Below are 8826 nucleotides of genomic sequence, written 5' to 3'. Positions count from 1 at the left end.
CCAGTTTACATTCCCACCAACAGTGCAAGATGGTTCCCATTTCTCCACACTCCCTCTAGCACTTGTTATTTGTGGACTTATTAATGGTGGCCATTCTGACTGGTGTGAGGTGGTATCTCATGGTAGTTTTGGTTTGCATTTCTCTAATAATCAGGGATGTTGAGCATTTTTTTCATGTGCTTGTTGAGCATCTGTATATCTTCTTTGGAGAAATGTTCCTTCAGGACTTTTGCCAGTTTTTCCATTGGGTTGTTGGCTTTTTTTGCTGTGGTGTTGTATAAGTTGCTTGTATATTTAGAGATTAAGCCCTTGTCAGTTGCATCATTTGAAAGTATTTTCTCCCATTCTGAAATTTGTCTTTTTGTTTTCTTTTTGGTTTCCTTTGTTTTGCAAAAGCTTGTCAGTTTAATTAGGTCTCATTGATTTATTTTTGCTCTTATTTCTGTTGCTATGGGAGACTGACCTGAAAAAAAATTTGTAAGGTTGATGTCAGAGAATGTTTTGCTTATGTTCTCTTCCAGGAGTTTGATGGTGTCTTGTCTTACATTTAAGTCTTTAAGCCATTTTGCATTTATTTTTGTGCATGGTGTGAGGGTGTGTCCTTATTTCATTGATTTGCATGCATCTGTCTAGGTTTCCCAGCAATACTTGCTGAAAAGACTGTCTTTTTCCCATTTTATATTCCTGCCTCCTTTGTCAAAGATTAATTGACTGTGGCTGTCTGGGTTTATTTCTGGGTTGTCTATTTTGTTCCATTGGTCTGTATATCTGTTTTGGTACCAGTACCACACTGTCTTGATGACTGTGGCTTTGTAATATTGCCTGACATTAGGAGAGTTATGCTTCATGCTAGGTTTTTGTTCCTCAGAATTGCATTGGAAATTCTAGGTCTTTTGTTGTTCCATGTATATTGTTGGGTTGTTTGTCCTTGTTCTGCGAAAAATGTCATGGGTAACTTGATAGGGATTGCATTGAATCTAGAATACTACTCAGCCATAAAATAGAACAAAATAATGCCATTTGCAGCAACGTGGATGGAACTTGTGACTCTCATACTGAGTGAAATAAGTGCAAAAGTGAAAGACAAATACCACATGATATCATTTATATCTGGGATCCAATATATGGCACAAATTAACCTTTTCACGTTGAAAAAAACATGGACTTGGAGAATAGACCTGTGGTTTCCAAGGAGGAGGGGGAGGGAGTGGGATGGATTGGGAGCTTGGGGTTAATAGATGCAGACTATTGCCTTTGGAATGGATTAGCAATGAAATCCTGCTGTGTAGCACTGGGAACTATGTCTGGTCACTTTTGACGGAGCATCATAATGTGAGAACAGTGAATGTATACATGTGTGTGTAACTGGATCACCATGCTGTACAGTAGAAAATTGACAGAACACAGTAAACTAGGTATAATGGAAAAAAATAAAAATTATTATTAAAAAAAGATACATTACTGATTTTCTTTTGGGTTTTATGAAATATCTTCTCCTATCCAATTAAAATTAAAGGTATTAATAACTTTTCAGTGGTAGAGAGGTGGTAGTATATTTGATAAATGTGGCAATAGAGATACATATAATATTTCTATTGGTATTCCTAATGAAATAATTACATAAATTGAGTTTCTGGATGACCATGAATTTATTCCCTTAGAATATTTTAGTCAGGCTAAATAATATAATGTGGTTGACTGGTTATTTTTAACCATGATAGAGGTACTGTAAAGGAAAAAATTAGTTGCCTGATTCAAATTTGCAGCTCAAGCTTTACATTAAATAACCCTACAAACTTGGAAAGAAACTACCATCTTCTGTACTGACAGACCTGATACATTTAAGCCAAAAAAACTGAGTTCCAATCTGAAATTTGCTAAACTGCAACACAAATTAAGTTTGTGGTGCTCCAGAGTGTCTTCTATTAAAGTGGGAATTGATAGAGAAAGAGATTTTTGAATATTAAAGTGGATTTATCATATAAGACCTGCTTACCCACTTTAGGAAAGTATAGAAGACAAATCTCTCAGGGTACCTATGAGAAATACATATGTGAAGGAAGCCCCAGCATTCTTGAAGTGCTCTGTGGTTGTTCTTTGTGTGAGGGATCAGGTTACAGCATTTAATTGCCAAGAAGGTGGGCATAATTAACATAATGGAGAATAGAGCCAAAAAGTAATCAGAATAGTTTGACTCACAGGAACACATCATGTTGGCTGTGTCTTTAGAAAAGTAATACATGGAAAGTCTATGAAATTCTTACTGTGTAAGCCTAGAAATTAAAAAATTTTAGGTCTAATGAACAGAAATCTAACTTAAGCCACCAAAATTGAGTTTCAGGGACCTACAATAAATTCCTAGACTTGACCCTATTAATAAACCAAGAAGTCCTTGAATGAAGGAGAGTCAAGTCCCTTTGAGGAATAATTTTTCTAAACTGCCCAAAATTTATAGTGAGTCTTTCTCCACTCTTTCCCCAAAGAGGTATATGGCTATTAACATACAATTACTGTGAATTGAGGAAAATGAAATAAACAGATTTTTTTGTGGGATTGTTAGACACTTACTCTGAAATGACACTAATTTCAGGATACTCAAAATGTCACTGTGGTCCAAAGGTCAGAATAAGGGCTTATGGAAGTGATCAATTAGATTTTAGTTCAAGTCTATCTCAGTATAGACTTGAGTGGGTTCAGTATATTCCTAAACCCATCCTTTGGATATTTCCCTAGTTTTGGAATGTATAATTAAAATGGACACACACAGAAACTGACAGAATCTTTACATTGGTTTCTTGACCTTTGAAGTAAGGAAACCCAAATAGAAGCCACTAGAACTGCTTCTACCTACAAAAACAGTAAACCAAAAATAATAAAACTTCCCTGAAGGGAAAAAAGAGATTAGTGTCACCACCAAGGACTTGAAAGATTCCTTAGAATTTGGAGTAAAGACCTGTCATCCTCTGAATATAAATACAGTTCTTTTGAGAAACAACTTTTAGCTTGCTACTTACTAGGCCTTAATAGAGATTGACCACTAAGTTATTAAGTTATGATGCAGTCAGATATGCTAACCATAGATTAGATGTTGTCTGACCCTCCAAGCCATAAATTTGAGCATGCACAACAGCCTTACGTTATCAAATGGAAATGGGATATAGGAGACCAAATTCAAACAGGTCTTGAAGGCATAAGCAAATTACATAAGGAACTGAATCAAACGATCATGGCCACTAATACTGCCACATAATTTTCTCTCTTATATTCCTCATGAAGACTTCTGTACAATCAGTTGGCTGAGAAAAAAAAAAAAAACTCATGCAAGCATTACAGATGGTTCTACATGTGCAGGCATTACCCAAAGTGGTCGGCTAAAGCATTATAGTCCTTTTCTGAGACAAGCCTGAAGGATTATAATGGAGATAAACCCTCTCTATAAGCACAACTCAAATAGTGCATCTGGTTATTAATTTTTCTCAGAAGTGGAAGTGGTCAGAAGTATGAGGATGGATATATATATATATTTTTTTTCATACCCTGTACCCAGTGGTTTGGATGGATAGTCAGGGATTCAGAAAAAAAAAATTTGGAAAACTGGTGGCAATGAGATGTGAGAAACAGATACCTTTATAGAACTCTCTGAATGGGTAAAAATGTGAAGATATTTTGATCCCCTATGAATGTTTATTGAAAGATGACCTTAGTAAGAAAGGATTTTAATAACCAAATGGAGAGGATGACAAATTTTGTGGATACTAATTTCTTTCACAAGCCACAATTGTCATTGCATAATTACCTCATAAAAAGTAGCCATTATGTCCAAGATTGAGGTTATATATGGGTTCAGCAACATGTGTTTCCACTCAGCAAGTCTGATCCAGCTATAACCAGTACTGAGTGCCTAACCTTTCAGCAATAAAAACCAATACCAAGTACCTGATGTGACTTATTACATTGGAAAACTTCCTTTATGGATAGGGAAACACTTTCTTCCTGTTGCAGCAGACACTTACTCTCAATATGGATTTACCCTCCCTGCACACAATACTTTTTAAAAAACCATCAAGTGTGGACTTAAAGAATACTTATCCACTGTTATTTTATTCCACACAGCATTGCTTAAGGGTAAGGAGCTCACATCAAAACCAAAGTAAGTGGAAAAAATGGGCCCATGCTCAAATAATTCAGTGTTTTTACCATATTCCCCATCACACTAAAGCAGCTGGTTTGATGTTTTTGAGGTGGAATGACATTTGAAGACTCAGTTACATCACAGTTAGGTGGCAATACTTTGTGAGGCTTGGACTATGTTCATGAGAAGCCTATAGCTACTCTAAATCAGTGTCTTGGTTTTCTATTCCATAATCCAAGATTTATGGATCCAGTAATCAAGGGGTGTAAATGTTTGTGACCCCTCTCACTATTACCCACAGTGATACACTCCCATCCCTTCAACTTTAGGGTCTGTTGTTCTAGAGGGTTTGCTTCCAAAAGGAAGAATGCTTCTAGCAAAAGACATAGCAATGATTTTACTGAACTGAAAGTTGATATTGCCACTAGGCCACACTGAGTTCCTCATGTCCCTGAATCAACAACAATGAGGATTACAGTATGACTGTAATGATTGATCCCGATTACAAAAGGGAAATTGGAGTGCAACTACACAATGGAGGTAAAGAAGGGTATATGTGGGTAAGGAACAAGGTGTCTTCATTACAGAAGAGTCCTTAGGGAGTTTCTATGTCCTACCATATCCTCTGAATAAAGACAATGAAAAACTGCAACAACCAAATTCAGGTGGGACTGCTAAAGGCATAGAACATTCAAGAATAAGGTTTTTAGTTCTCTACCATTCAAAGAACCATGATGAGATGAAGTGTTTTCTGGGGAAAAGGGGAATATAGAATGGAGAGTGGAAGAAGTTAATTAAAAATACCAGTTATGACCAAGAGACCAGTGGCAGAAATGAATATTGCAATATTTATGGGTATTTTCTTTATAATGTTATAACTAAAACAAATGTTTTCCAAATGTTGTTTTCTACTCTCTATATCTCCTTATCATCCAACATAAGATTATTATAATAGTTAGCTTTATATCACAGTATATAAACTATAAGATATCAAAGTTTAAAAGAACCATGCATTTCCTTATGGAGAAAGGGTTAGCATGTTTTCTGGTATATACAATGTATTTGTTTCATGTTATATAGAAGTATTACTTTGCTACTATTTTATTTGGAGATTAAATATAGTTTAAGAAGATTGCATAGGTCTCCACCCCTGGGGTCCAATGGTGGAATGTGATTGGGTGATTTGGGGGTTTTTTTTTGAAATTTTATTTTTATTTTTTTTTTACAGAATGAAATACATACATTTACACACAATTACATTCACACAGATTATTATATCAGGGATCTTATGAAACAGATTAAGTGACTCCCTCTGGAGAAGTGGAATGGAAAATATGCTGAGACAAAAAGGAAATTTATTTTATACTTTATCCCATTTTGTATGGCTTTCATCCGTACTATTTATTACTATCTATTATATTTCAATTCTTCTTTAAGAATTAGCATTATATTAAAATTATTATATAACGCAACTAAAATTTTTAAAGAAGATATATACCATTAAATATTTTATACAGCATAATAAAAAGAATAACTTAACTGGAAAGAATAACAAAAATAATATACCCTCTGAAAATAAGTAAAATATAAAATGCATAAATTGGTTAAAAAACAGTATAACTATATAAATATGTCCTCACAATTTGTTACATCTCATTGATTCTTCAATAAAGGCATTACACCATTCTAGGTGATGTGATAAACAAGACATTATAGACCTTACATTGTACCATGGAGAGAAATGGTTATTAATAATACAATTGTAGAACTGTATTATTTAATTGTACAGTTACATTCCTTAATTATAATTATCATAAATTCTTTGATGGAGAGGAAATAAGAATCAGATGTAAGAAGACTTCAGCATTCCAAGCATCATGTCAAATGACCCCCTTCATGGTGGATTATGCACTTATTTACTATGAGATATATTTCTTCTCCAGAGATTCCTTGCTTGTGTATCAATTGTAGATTTTTGGTTTTCAGTTATTCTGAAGTTTTGATATAAGAGTCTATATGTATATGAGATTGTTTTAAGTTGTTGTTCTCTTAATTGCAAGTTCATCTCCAGTGTCCTGCATTTGTACCCACCTCTTCTCATGATTTCTGATTTTGGTGGTATAATTGTGCATGGATGATTTCATATCTTTACTGTATATATACTTTTACTGGTGAGCCTTGTCATTTGTGGAATTTTTGTTTCCTGTTGCTGTCTTGTCTTTTCCGCCTAGAGAAGTTCCTTTAGTAGTTGTTGTAAGGCTGGTTTAGTGTTGCTAAATTCTCTCAGCTCTTGCTTATCTGTGAAGGTTTTGCTTTCTCCTTCAAATCTGAATGAGAGCCTTGCTGGGTAAAGTAATCTTGGTTGGAGGTTTTTTCCTTTCATCACATTAAGTATATCATGCCACTCCCTTCTGGCCTGCAGAGTTTCTGCTGAAAAATCTGCCAATAACCTTATTGGGGTTCCCTTGTATGTTATTTGTTTATTTTCCCTAGCTGCTTTCAAGATTTTCTCTTTGTATTTAATTTTGGTCAGTTGGATTAATATGTGTCTCTGTGTATTCCTCCTTGGGTTTATTTTATATGGCACTCGTTGTGCTTTCTGGATTTGAGTGAGTGGTTCCTTTCCCATGTTAGGGAAGTTTTCTGCTATTATCTCTTGGAATATTTTTTCTGTCTCTTTCTCTCTCTCTTCTCCTTCTGGCACCCCTATAATACAGATGTTGGTGTGTTTCACGTTGTCCCAGAGTTCTCTGAGACTCTCTTCATTTGTTTTCAGTCTTTTTTCTCTTTTCTATTCTGCATCCATAATTTCCACTAATCTGTCCTCCACCTCGCTTATTCATTTTTCTGCCTCCTGTATTCTGTTGTTAGCTGCCTCCAGTGAATTTTTTATTTCAGTATTTGTATTTTGCATCTCTTCTTGTTTAAGTTTTATATCTTGTATCTCTTTGGTCAGTGTTTCCTGTAAGTTATCCATCTTTGCCTCCAGTTTATTTCCAATGTCTTGCATCACCTTCAGCATCAACAGTCTAAAGTCTTTTTCCTGGAGGCTGAGAATCTCCTCATCACTTAGCTGATTTTCTGGGGTTTTTCCTTTCTCCTTCATCTGAGTTATAGTTGTCTGTCTTTTCATTTTTATAGGTTTTTGGTGTGGTGACCTTTTTATAGATAATAGAGTTGAAGCCTCTCTTACTTCTGGTGTCTGACCCCCCTTGTGTCTGAAGTCAGTATGGGGGCTTGCTCTAGGCTTCCTGATGGGAGGGGCTGGTGCCTGCCCACTGGTAGGTGGAGCTGATTCCTATCCCTCTGGTGGGTGGGGCTTAGTCTCTGGATGGGATTAGAGGCAGCTGTGTTCCTGAGGGGTCTTTAGGTATCCTGTTTACTGAGGGGTGGGGCTGTGATCCCACCTGGATTGTTGTTTGCCCTGGGGCTTCTCAGTGCTGACTGATGGGGGTGGGGCCAGATTTTCCTAAAATGGCCACCTCCGGAGAAAGGCAGCGCTCTTGAGACCCAGCTGTGAAAGAGGAAAGAACCCACACTCTAGGAAGCCACCTAACTGATGAGATCGGCTGAGATGGAGGGACCTCAATGCCTCAGAGAAAAGTGCAGCAGCTGGACTGAGGAGGGCAAAGCAGAGAGAGAGCTGCACAGACCATCAGTATAACTGCCCAGGACACCACAACCTGAGACACTTGGACAGGAACTGAGCACTGAGAAAAGTTTTGGAGGTCAGTTCTGGGGAGAGGACTAGTGTTGGCTGTGTGGTGGCAGCCTGAGTGGCTAGGGATCAGTGTGCCATTATCTGGGAAGCTGAGCACCAGAGCCAAGAGATGGCGAGAGAAGGCCTGGGCCTGGAGTAGAAACAAGGCACCATTGGGAAGGGCAAGTGAAGCAAGGGCAGGACTGCTGTAGGGACATCTTTCTCTGTGCACACTCAAGCTCTCATGTAGGAGGGGTGACTCTTATGAGGGCTATGGGCAGAGGATTCAAAAGACCACAGCCACCTATGATTCCAGAGGTGGGCAAGACCTCAAGGAACTGGAAAACCAAAAGGATAAACATGCAAGGGTTAAAAAACAACATCAAAATTATAAAATTTGGGGAAGAAAAATAAAATCTAGGCCATTTTTTTAAGAATGCGTCTGAGCCTATATGACTATTAGGCTAAAGCAAACAGATATAGCAAGAGGTTAACATACTTGAAAAGCAGGGCAACCACAAATCAAAACCAAACAATGCATTCACATAAACTAAAAAGAAGAGGACACAAGCATAAAATAAAAGGAAATCATCCACCCAAAAAAGAATGGAATAAAGGAGAAACATAAAATCAACTGGAAAAAAAAGATTTAAAATGTCAATAAATACATGCTTGTCATTAATTACCTTAAATGTCAATGAAATAAATACTCCAGTCATAAGACATAGTGGCAGACTGAATAAAAAACAAGAGCCTACATTATGCTGATGTTGACAAAAGACTCACCTTAGGGCAAAGGACACATATAAATTGAAAGCGAGGGGATTGAAAAAGTTATTCCATGTGAATGGTAATGACGGCAGAGTGAGAATTGCAAAAATCATATCAGACAAAACAGACCTCAAAACAAAGGCCATAAAGACAAAGAAGGACACTAATGACATAAGGATCAATTCAAGAATAGGATATTACACTTGTTAATATATGGCCCTAA

This window comes from Sus scrofa, chromosome X, assembly GCF_054392235.1.
Source record: "Sus scrofa isolate SSC_HxYL_T2T_F1_AM1 chromosome X, Sscrofa_HxYL_maternal_Yorkshire_Landrace_v2.0, whole genome shotgun sequence".
NCBI classification, from domain to species: Eukaryota; Metazoa; Chordata; class Mammalia; order Artiodactyla; family Suidae; genus Sus; species Sus scrofa.
This window is presented reverse-complemented; position numbering follows the sequence as displayed.